Below are 10,585 nucleotides of genomic sequence, written 5' to 3' on the forward strand. Positions count from 1 at the left end.
ATTGTCACTTATATATACATTATATGGTAGAGTAGCTTACTAATTTAACGTAAGATTTTCGAAATAGGAAATTTTGTTCTGAATGTAAGATCCTCTCTAATTGTCAAGGCCAGTCGTAGAATGATCGAAGGTATGACACAAATTATGTCGCATTACAACTTTGAATTTTCTTGTTTTTCTGTTTTCGTAAAAATCTCTTGATTACGACCCCTATTGGAGGTACAAAGTATGACCCAGATTCGAGATTTAATCCGCCGTCATCCGTCGTCCATAATAACTCGGTACCGTGCTAAAACGCATAAGCAACAGTATGTAAATAGTCCTTAAAACGATACCCGCCTTCCGATAATATTAGTGAAGATAAGTTACCGTAAATTGAATGAATTATTTGTGTAAGCTTAAATATTCTTCACTTTGCTCAATAAATCATCGGATTCAAGTCAGTGCATTATGCATTACCTTAGGAAAAAACAAGATAACTGCAACGGTGGTAAAAAACTACTCTTGTCGCCGCTTGGCCAGGTCCCCTCTCGGTCTGGAAGCCGAAAAAGAAACAGAAGTCCAAGAAGAGCTTTACAAAACCCGAGCAAAGTATAATAGCTCTCTTTTCATCCTGCATCGTTTCTTTGTTATTGTATCGAGCTCGAGGAATAATTCGATCAATCACATTTTTTTATGTTTTTGTAACAGTATAATACAACAATTAAACTTCTTTAAATATGCAAAACTGAGTAACACATTCTATCTTAGTTTTTGCTAACCTTAAATTTTTTTTTATTTAATTAGTAACAAGATCACATTTTTATATATGCAATGGAATATAGTGTACTGTGATCGCATATCGGTATATGGATCCACTGGGAAGTCTGTCATGCAAATTCAGCATAATTCTTTTTGCTAAAATAAAAAACGTTACACTTCACTAGCAATACAATGCTAGCCGCCCCCAATTAAAACAATTAACTTCTGTTGATGTAAGCATAAATTAATATAAGCATAAATTAATATAAGTTAGGGACTATCTCATGCCGAGCACGATTGGCATTTGCAAAGAGATAGAAAACTTGATGTTCTGAAGCCGAGCAGCTTAGGGTTACACACCAGCGATACATTTTGTCACCTGTAAGGTAAGTCACAACAGAACATTGAACAATAGAGAAATTAATCATCCAAGTAGCAATAATGTCAACCATATGAAACGAGAGGAGAGTAAAAATAGTTTACCATCCACCACTACCAGTCCACAAACAGGTAAACGCATTATTATCGGTCATGAAATATATCGTGGCATCTCTGGGTAAATAAGACGTGTGTTAATATTGCAGACGTTAACCGGTGGAAAAATTTATGATAATAAATCGAATGTGCACAAAGAGATCGTGGTTGGCGTCTCATTCCAATATTTAAACGGGTATCGTTGAAAACTTGTCTCGTTGCTCTCTGTCGTGGCATGTTGGGGTTATTTATTTCAACCGAAAGGTTTTTCTTTTTTAAAATCATCAATATACAAATAACAATAAACATCAGTAACATATGTGTTTTTGGTAAGTAAACAGAGTTACCTTCTATAGACTGATAAGTCAATGAAGATAACAGTTTCTTTTCAATAACATTAAACATGCAGTTGATAGCATGCTTATATAATCATTGTCAAAACAAGACGGGTTCGGATTTCGATCGCGTCATGACCACCCAAATGTGCTAGTCTGGTTGGAAGAACGACGGATACTGTAGTGGACAGCACAAAAGGGCTGAGATGGCCATGCCCTGATTGCAGAAAGAAAAGATATTGAATTTTATAAACTTTTTGTACAAACGATCTCACTCATATTAAGTTTGTCTCTTGTTGTGTGCAGATGTGCGCGAGCTAACGTAAACAAAAGTGTACGAAAAAAACAGTAAAATAACAGAAAAAATTGTGTAAAATTGTGAAATAACATGTTTTGCAAACTAATAAATAATGTAACAAAGATAAGTTGTGTGTAAACCAACATAAAAGAGGCCAAAAAGGTATTTAACTTTCTTTTATTAAAAAATTTTCATGAAAATTTGCTACATATGTTTTTGTACGCGCATGCGCACTGAATAAATATAAGAAAAGAACACAACACAAGACAGGACAAGTTTGCTGTTATACATCAGTGCTGCCAATTACTTTTCCAGCCCAGTGGAAAGTGGCCAGGGTGGTACCGCTCCTGAAGTCGCCTGATAAAGTTAGGAGTGATCCTAGCCCTTAACGGGGCATCAGTCTCCGCCCAGTGCTTAGTAAAGTGCTGGAGAGGGTGATGGTAAAAAGGCTTCTGGAGATTCCTGACAAACAATTCGGGTTTGTCTGACAAACAATTCGGGTTCCGAAAGGGACTCTCTACCGAGGATGCTTGGCTGCATGTGCAGAAATGCGTTGATGCTAGCGAAGCAAAGTATGTGTTAGGGATATTTGTAGATTTCAAGGGTGCGTTTGATTATCTGAGATGCGATAAAGTCCTTGGCAGTCTGAGAGAGGTAAATTGTCCAGAAGTCAACCTCTGGACAAGTTATTTCTCTCAAAGACGCGCATGTGCTCTTAGTACCATCGACATGGTGCAAAGAGACGTAGTAAGAGGTTGCCCGCAGGGGTCGGTCTGTGGTCCGTACATTTGGAACATCATGATGGATTCTCTGTTAAGGCGGCTAGATGGCATATGCAAGTTTTCTGCATATGCCGACGATCTGCTCATCCTAATCGAAGGCCAAACGCGAGCTGTTATTCAGCAGCTCGGAGAGCGTATAATACACATGGTTACAGAGTGGGGGCAAGGTGTTGGTGTGAGTGTGTCACTGGAGAAAAACGTGATGATGCAATTGAAAGGTAGCCTCTCACACGGTCGACCGCCAATGATTAGAATGAATGGGGCTAGTCTTAGGTACAAGACTGTTGTCATATATCTAGGTATTAGCATAGGTGAAAGGATGAGTTTTCTTCCTCACTTTACAAGAGTGAAGGAAAAATTTTTGAATGTGGTAGGACAGGTTCGCCGTGTCCTACGGAGTGAATGGGGGTTAGAGGCCGCATCGAGGAGCTGCAGAAAGGCGGCGGATCTTTTAAATCTGCCACGGACCGTTGTACCGCCAAAATCAGTGCAAACCTGGTCTTTGGTTGTCCGTAGTAGGAATACTGCGGACACAGCTAAGGAGGTGGTCAAAAAGGTGGTAGAACATGTGGCACCGACGTTGGGCGTTAGGGTCCATGGCATTAAACCAATCCGGGGGTAGAGTCGTAATTCGGACTCAATCCGTTGCGAAGGGGCAAAAGATGCGTTAGGAGAATTCAGATGATGTTGACACACCGTCGCAGGATGTTGACATAGCTAACCTCTTTGGAAAATTCTTTCTAAGTCTTGGTTAGTTTCCCTTAGCATGGAAAGCTAATTTTACTATTCCCATGTAAAAGAATGACTCTAGGACTGCAATATGCATTGGCGTTTTTGAATAACTGGTTTTCTGTCATGTAATTTAAGCAAATGTAAAAAATTTTCCTTCTATTGAGTGTCTCCACTGTCTACCTGTCATTCTATCAAGAGTTATGGGCTGGGTAATATAAATTGCTTCGAAGATTATGGCTTGTGTTGTAATTATTCTAGTTTTTGATTGGAATATGTTTTTGTAACCAGTTGGAAATAGATAAATAAAAATGAGTAGGGTAAATAAAAGTATATAAGAAACCAATTTGCAATGAATAAAAATGGAAGATTGTAAAAAAAAGACATAACCCAGTTTAACGAAAACTAACAGTGGAAGAGCACTCTGAGGCAATTATTGTACAAGATGTATTAACAAATAGTTGTAAGATAGCGAACGTACTTAGGAAAACATGAGCCTACACGGTCCGCAAAGACAATCTATCGGCGCAGTTAACAGGATTTCAATTGGATACGACTGGAATCGTCGACGAATTACGAAGACACTTTGTAGGAGAAGAACATGACTCCGGAGCTACAACAAGACTTCGAGTTTTACAGGAAAAGCATGAAGCAGCGCAAACCTCACGGACATCAGCGATTTCAACCGAGGCAAAGGCAAAGAAATAAACCCCTGCAACATGTGGGTTTACTTAACAATTTTCGTTAAGAATGTACCCTTGCGTTGTAGTAATTGTTAAGTTCACTCACGGAACATTTCTTTGAGTTTTTTTTTTTTTGGAGGAAAAAAGGTATAGGGGGTGTCGTGTAAAACTAGAGAAAAACAAAAGTAACGTCAATTGTAATTTAACGAAATACGGTGTACGGTTTCTTTTTAAAATAAATAAACCGAGATTAAATGACTCGAAGAAATTCTAAGATATTGTAAATTATTGTATACTAAAAAATTTCAGTAAAACATTCAATTGTGTGCCTATTTGGAAATTGCATTTTTTTTTTTGCAACATGTGCATTATCATTGCTTACAAACATAAAACAAAAGCCATCTTGCTGACTCGATTCTATATAAAATTTTAAGTAAAAAAAGTTATTTAATTCATTCGACATCATCATCACTTTCAACATTAACTGCAATGCCTAACCATCGTGATATTAAGCTGCGCTTAACCATCATCTTATGAGGTTCTTTGTTTTATTCGTTCGCACTCATAATTTTTGTGTGATACCCTAAGTTATTAAAGTCTTATTATTATATACGTATTCCCTTTATTATACTTCTTTTATATGCATAAATAAATATATTTAACCCTCTTGAACATTGAAAAATTTATCTGAATATAAATGTAATTATTTTAAATATATTAAGAATTTGTTTAATTTTATTTTTGTAATAAGAGGAAAACCCAAGAGAAATGTCAAATAAAAAAAAGAGGAAAAAAGAGTTGTTAAGCGAATGAAAAATCAGGTCTCTCTCTAATTCGCTCTGACATTCCTGGTCAGATTTGCGAAAGAACCTTTACCACGAACACAGGATTCTACGCCTCTAGGCTTCACTGCGTCACAAATAGGACAAATGCTGGATCATCAATTGTTTATAGTCTTTCTCAGCACAATCCAGAACCTTACGCATCAACTTCAATCTGGTAAAATCGGGGTCTGTGCCGGCCCACGAGACCAAAATTGACAACTGGGTGTTACGACTCAACTAATCTAGTAGATTCGGGGTGCATGGCGGCATACGAAACTAGAAATAAGTTTTTTACAGCAGCGAGTAAATCATCGTCAGAGTATACAGATGTAACGCCAATTATAAATAATATCTCTCATCCACAATCAAGTTAACAAACTGGTAGGCCAACGCTGACAAAACTGTAGTACCTAAACGAGACATTGCCAAAAATTTACACTTCGAAAAAGCAGAATCACCGTTATATTTGGCCGCACGGGGCAACGAATCACAGCCACAGTTGACACTAGTGTGACCGTTAGCATCCTAGTGGAAACTATCTACCGACAATTAGAACGCACGTCGATCTGAGAAAAAAAGAAAGTTGAAAAGGATTGTGAAAGGTCTGTATCTACCCCAGCGTATTAAATCAGATAGTAATTTTTCTAAACCAGTACGGAAAAATATCCATCGTCTCAGTTTGAAAAAATTATACAACGTTCGGTGAATGCCGCTATCAACTAGCTAGCACCTTCTCCAGCTGTAAAAGACCAACTTGTAATGTAGCTTGCACTAGTTCACCCCCGTCTTCGCCTAAATCTTCTTCGACGGTTCATTGGAGTGTTCCATTCTTATCGGCAAGGGACATGAGGATCTCCTCTACCGTTGACTCAGCTGGTAACACAAGTTACAAATAAGCCGCCCTTCTCATTTCAGTTATGCTGAGCTGGCAAACGTATCATCTCTCAATGGTGCCGCTCAGGCTACTCTGTCTAAATTTTCCGATAATATTTATCACAACAATAAATCCGCATCTACCCCTAACTGCTCGGGTGAGTCCGCTGCTCATCATGCTGAGCAAGTCGCACGAGTTGTACAAGCAAGTTCCCAACTCAAAATTCTCTACCTGTAAATGCCATCGTTCCTAATACGAATAAAGTCTGCTTGACGGCAGTAACCCCCGTGTCGAGACTGGCGCCTGACGCCTCTGAGAATCACATAAAAAGTGACCTTGCTGCAAAAGTCCTATCCGTCAATTTGAAGTGTGTTAGCACTTTCAAATTTGCTCCATCTCAACATAGACCTATCTTGTCTTTTCTTTGTTAAATAAACCACTGTAGCCAGTTGTGACGATACAAGAGCTTGATATGGCGCTGACGAACCAAGCTACCAGTATATGGGCGATAAATACCAAAAATACCTTATTTTCATTAAAATTTTCATCTCATTGACGTATAAGTGAATTTTATAATTTAATATATACAATTTTTACCTAGGAAACCTTTCGTCCAAAGTGGTTTTTCAGTGCATATTTTTATTTTGATGCATTGCTGAATTATTGAATGTGAGCCTACCAACAACAATCTTGTACCCCGATTTTTTTTTTTAATTCCATTACGTTATTTTCATTCTTTTTATGTTTTGATCTTTAAAGAAATGATTGTTGCAACATTGTTGGGATTGTTGGCATTGTTTCTATTTATATGAAACGAATTTTAATTCTTTTAATCGTTTACAACATGCTTTTCACCTATTCCCGTTTTTGGCATACACCGCAAAAGATAAATTTTATTCGCTGCCATTATGGGATCAGCGCGTTTACAATAACTAAGGCAGAAAATGGAAATTTTGGCAAAACTTAATGCATTTGAAATTCGAAATGGGTTGCCAAAGACTTCGTTCTAGCTCTTCATGATCTGAGAAAACACGAATTTACAATAATGCTTTGCCTTGCTTTGAGTACTTATGGTAACTACGAAGAAAGGACTTCTGGAACCGCGAAGAACTACACGAAATGGTAGAAATGACGAAAACATACATTGCTCGATAATGTATAATAACTAAAAACATAGGGTTGCTTCCTTGATAAAATTTCAACGTTGTGAAAGGTAAATCACTACAATATTTCGGAAAATGGGTAAATTAAATCTTTAACTGCAGTAGCAATAATCTGAAATAATCATCATGAAACAAAACCATTATATTCAACGCTACAGCAAGCCAGCTCGACTTCATCGATATTCTATATTCATCATACTTTAAGTAATGCAACATGTGTAAGTCAGCGTAAGTCTTAAAGTGGTGGTGTAGGTGTATGCGTTTTAAAAAACAAGCCTTATGTTAACATTTCATTGGATTTTTCTCAATGCTCACTGATTTATCGTTTAAACTTATTGTCGCAATTATCACTGGAAACCAATAAATAATTAATAAATATTTCATTTTCTGAATGTATAATTACGCCATAACCATTCAATTAAAATTTTGACGGCACATCAATGCTGATAAATACATTAACAAAAAAAAAATGCTAAACGATTATTTTATATTTTTCATATTGCAACGTTCCATCGCTGACAATCTATTCTTAAACCGCAGGCCAATCTTGATCCCTGAAGTCGGTCGCACCCTTCGACGTCATTCTAATGAGAAAGATTTCTCAACGAGTGAGATTGACAATGTTACCTAGCACAGTATTGTATCTGTAACGAAAATTACAAGATGTAACCACATCTTACACTTCCTGGAGAGTATTCGGATAGGATACACACCGAGCGAGTTTGTGAGACAACAGCCACGATAGCAGAAGAGAAAGTCACTATGTGAGCGACTCCGTATGGGTACACAGAACAACCTACCGCAAAAAAGAGAGGTTGAAGTATTATACTGGAGATGCGGTCAAAGGGGTAATTTTCGTCAGAATTGCCGTAATCTCTCATTTATCTTCTGCCATTCTGTGGCCGATATGGTATCATGACTAGAGAATGCTGCCAACGTAATCAATCTGTCTAAGAACCTTCACCATTGGCCAACAATACAATACGAAACGAGAGAACCGGCCGAGGTGCCCAAAGCACAAGGCAAGCAATAACATAGTTCGCCTATAAGAAATATTACATTCTCTGCATGATTCGTTCACGGAATGCGAGTTGCGGCGATGGTAAATGAAAAGACGAAATTGCACTTAAGGAACTATTATGTGCGTTGTATAGTTAGTTGAAAATAAATTGTGAGCATCAAAATCGTTGCCCTCATTTATACAATTAGGTTTTTAATGACATGAAAGCGTGAAATCCAAATCTCTTTCAGTTAAAATTCATTCGTAGTTTAAAAGATAAATCTAGAACTTCTTCTCTGCAGCGAACTTAAAACTGACATTCCTGTTGTGAAGCTAAACCTATCGCGATTAAACAGACTATTGAATAGTCTGCTTGATAATAACAGGTGTAACAAGAACTTTTCCTTGCATTGTTACAAATAATAAAATTAAAGGAAGCACGATTGTCGTCATTGAAAAAATTCCCGAAGGTGCAAATAAAAGAGATGGACATTAGCGAGATCACCAACAATTTGGGATGTTTTTAAGATCACGAACAGCTTTTCTTTAAATAAGCATTTTAAATTTTGTCAGAATCTCTAAAGATTAATTGAAAAGCTTACAGCGCGTGCTTTTTAAAACTGAACTTTTGTGGAAAACTTTATAGGTAACAATTTAAAATATGTTTACAATAGTAAGTTCAATAAACCTCCTATTTTCATATAAAAATTTCTACTCGTCGAAGTAGGAAACATTGACTTAATTTAACTAAATTATTTAGTATTATTGGAAACATACCTAAAATGTTCTGCCGAGACCTTTTTTTAGGATGCAATGAATTTTCTTTTGACGTGAAATTTGCAAATCCCTTTTTTTGTAGTTGGCGACGCATATCTGCAAGAAAGGAGAGTTTAAAAAACACGTATAAAACATGATTATTTCAAGACGCACTCACATGTTCATTTAATATGTTTGCAATAAAATGGAGTCAATTTTATTGTACTGTTGAATAGTTCAGAGGCTTTGGTGGTTGTCATGATGCACTAATACGGGGTTTCAACCAGCAATTTGAATAAACGTCTAAAGAGGGTGGGTAATAAACGCTATAACGGCAATAGATGTATTTCTTATTAGTTTCTTCGTCGGGGCTCTTATTAATAAGTGCCGCACGCCACACTTATTCCACTAAAGACTGAGCGAAACAAAGCGAGCAAATTGTCTGTATTGTTCATTCCTTAACTAAATATGTTATGAAGACAGTCTTTCAAAAATCCTGAAAATCGTGTCTTCGCGATTCGGTAAGCAGTTGTGAGGCACTAAAACGTAAGTTAATCTTGTCGACTTCCGAGCGTGCGTTATTCGATATTTATATTTTCAACAGTAGTAAATCTCCAAACACTTGTCTTAGCAACCGAGCATGATCTTCATATTGTACCTCTCTTTAATACCGGATCTTTTTGACCCTAGCTCTCTTTACGGCATTCAAATTGCTAGTCATTGTGTTTGAACTTTACACGAACCTATCCTTAATACATTGCAGACAACAACACAGTACAAGATGGCGGCGCGAGCAAGTTTGGCTGCGAACTCTTGGACTGCATTTCTGCTACCGAAAATAATCACCTCCATGTACCATTTTACCGCCATTACGGCGCGGCAGTACCGCAGGACGCCATTTCAATTTTAAACGCTTATGACGCTCTTGCCGAACTGTGCAAAAAAAAAATTGAATCCATGCATAAAATAATTTACAAACGTTCACATTAATGAAAAAAAAAAAAGATAAAAACTTTGCTGTTATCTAACGATAGAATTTTACAATGAATATCGCAAGTGTGAAAGTAATAAAGCGGTATGTTTTTATTTTCTGCGCAATTTACTAAAATAATAAAATAACTTACCACATTTTCTTTGGCTTAACTTGGAAACTTTTCACAAATGATGGAAATGTTGTATACGGATATGAACAAGAAGAAGAAATATTGCGCTTAATTGTGGGACGAAAGTGAATAAGAAGAAGCAATTTTCGTTGTGAATTGTTTGCAACGAAGATCAACTCTAAAATAAAGAAGAAACAATCTCATCGCTTGTTTTCTCTCTAATACTGTGAAAAAACGTTTCCGTGGAAGTAAAGTCGCGTAGAGGTCAAGTGGTGTTTTCATTAAACTGCATTAACATATCTATTTTCACTGTTAAAATATGGTGTTGCTACTTGCACTTTTGATGCATCTCTATTGTGTAACAAAATTTTGGTATTTTTGACATTTGGGTGTTATTTTCAAAAAACCCCAGCTAACCGTTTTTTCACGCTGAAAGAAAGTTGAAAAAGAAAATTTAAGGAAAATTGGGTTCACTTAGAGTTTTCCTACACAATGAAGCGATTTTTTTAATGTTATTAGGGTTATCAAATTTTTATAATTTAAAGGTGACTATATAGTAATTACTGGGTGATTAGATAATAGTTACTGGGAGACCTATGTAGACGTTTGCTTAATTTACTTTACTTTACATGTTATCAAACTTTTAGTTGGTTTAGTTCAAGTTTCGCCGGTTTACCGTTTCCCATATCGAGTAATACAAAAATATATCGATATATAGATTCCACTGTTTACACAAAAAACGACAAATTTGAAAATAGTTTACAAGAGATAAACAGGCTTTCTGATATATATTCGCTGAACCGCTGCGGGACCTTATTGAGCA

General features: G+C 36.6%; 1 long non-coding RNA gene across 1 annotated transcript; it reads right to left on the reverse strand.

Moving 5' to 3' along the window:
- Positions 1 to 8,715: 8,715 nt before the first annotated feature.
- On the reverse strand, positions 8,716 to 9,848 carry LOC119632986. The gene is made up of 3 exons (XR_005246839.1): positions 9,784 to 9,848; positions 8,838 to 9,592; positions 8,716 to 8,776 (listed from the first exon to the last, which is right to left on the reverse strand). It is a non-coding gene; the product is annotated as an uncharacterized LOC119632986 (long non-coding RNA).
- Between the last annotated feature and the right edge of the window lie 737 nt (positions 9,849 to 10,585).

Source organism: Glossina fuscipes, unplaced genomic scaffold (assembly GCF_014805625.2).
Source record: "Glossina fuscipes isolate IAEA_lab_2018 unplaced genomic scaffold, Yale_Gfus_2 2, whole genome shotgun sequence".
NCBI classification, from domain to species: Eukaryota; Metazoa; Arthropoda; class Insecta; order Diptera; family Glossinidae; genus Glossina; species Glossina fuscipes.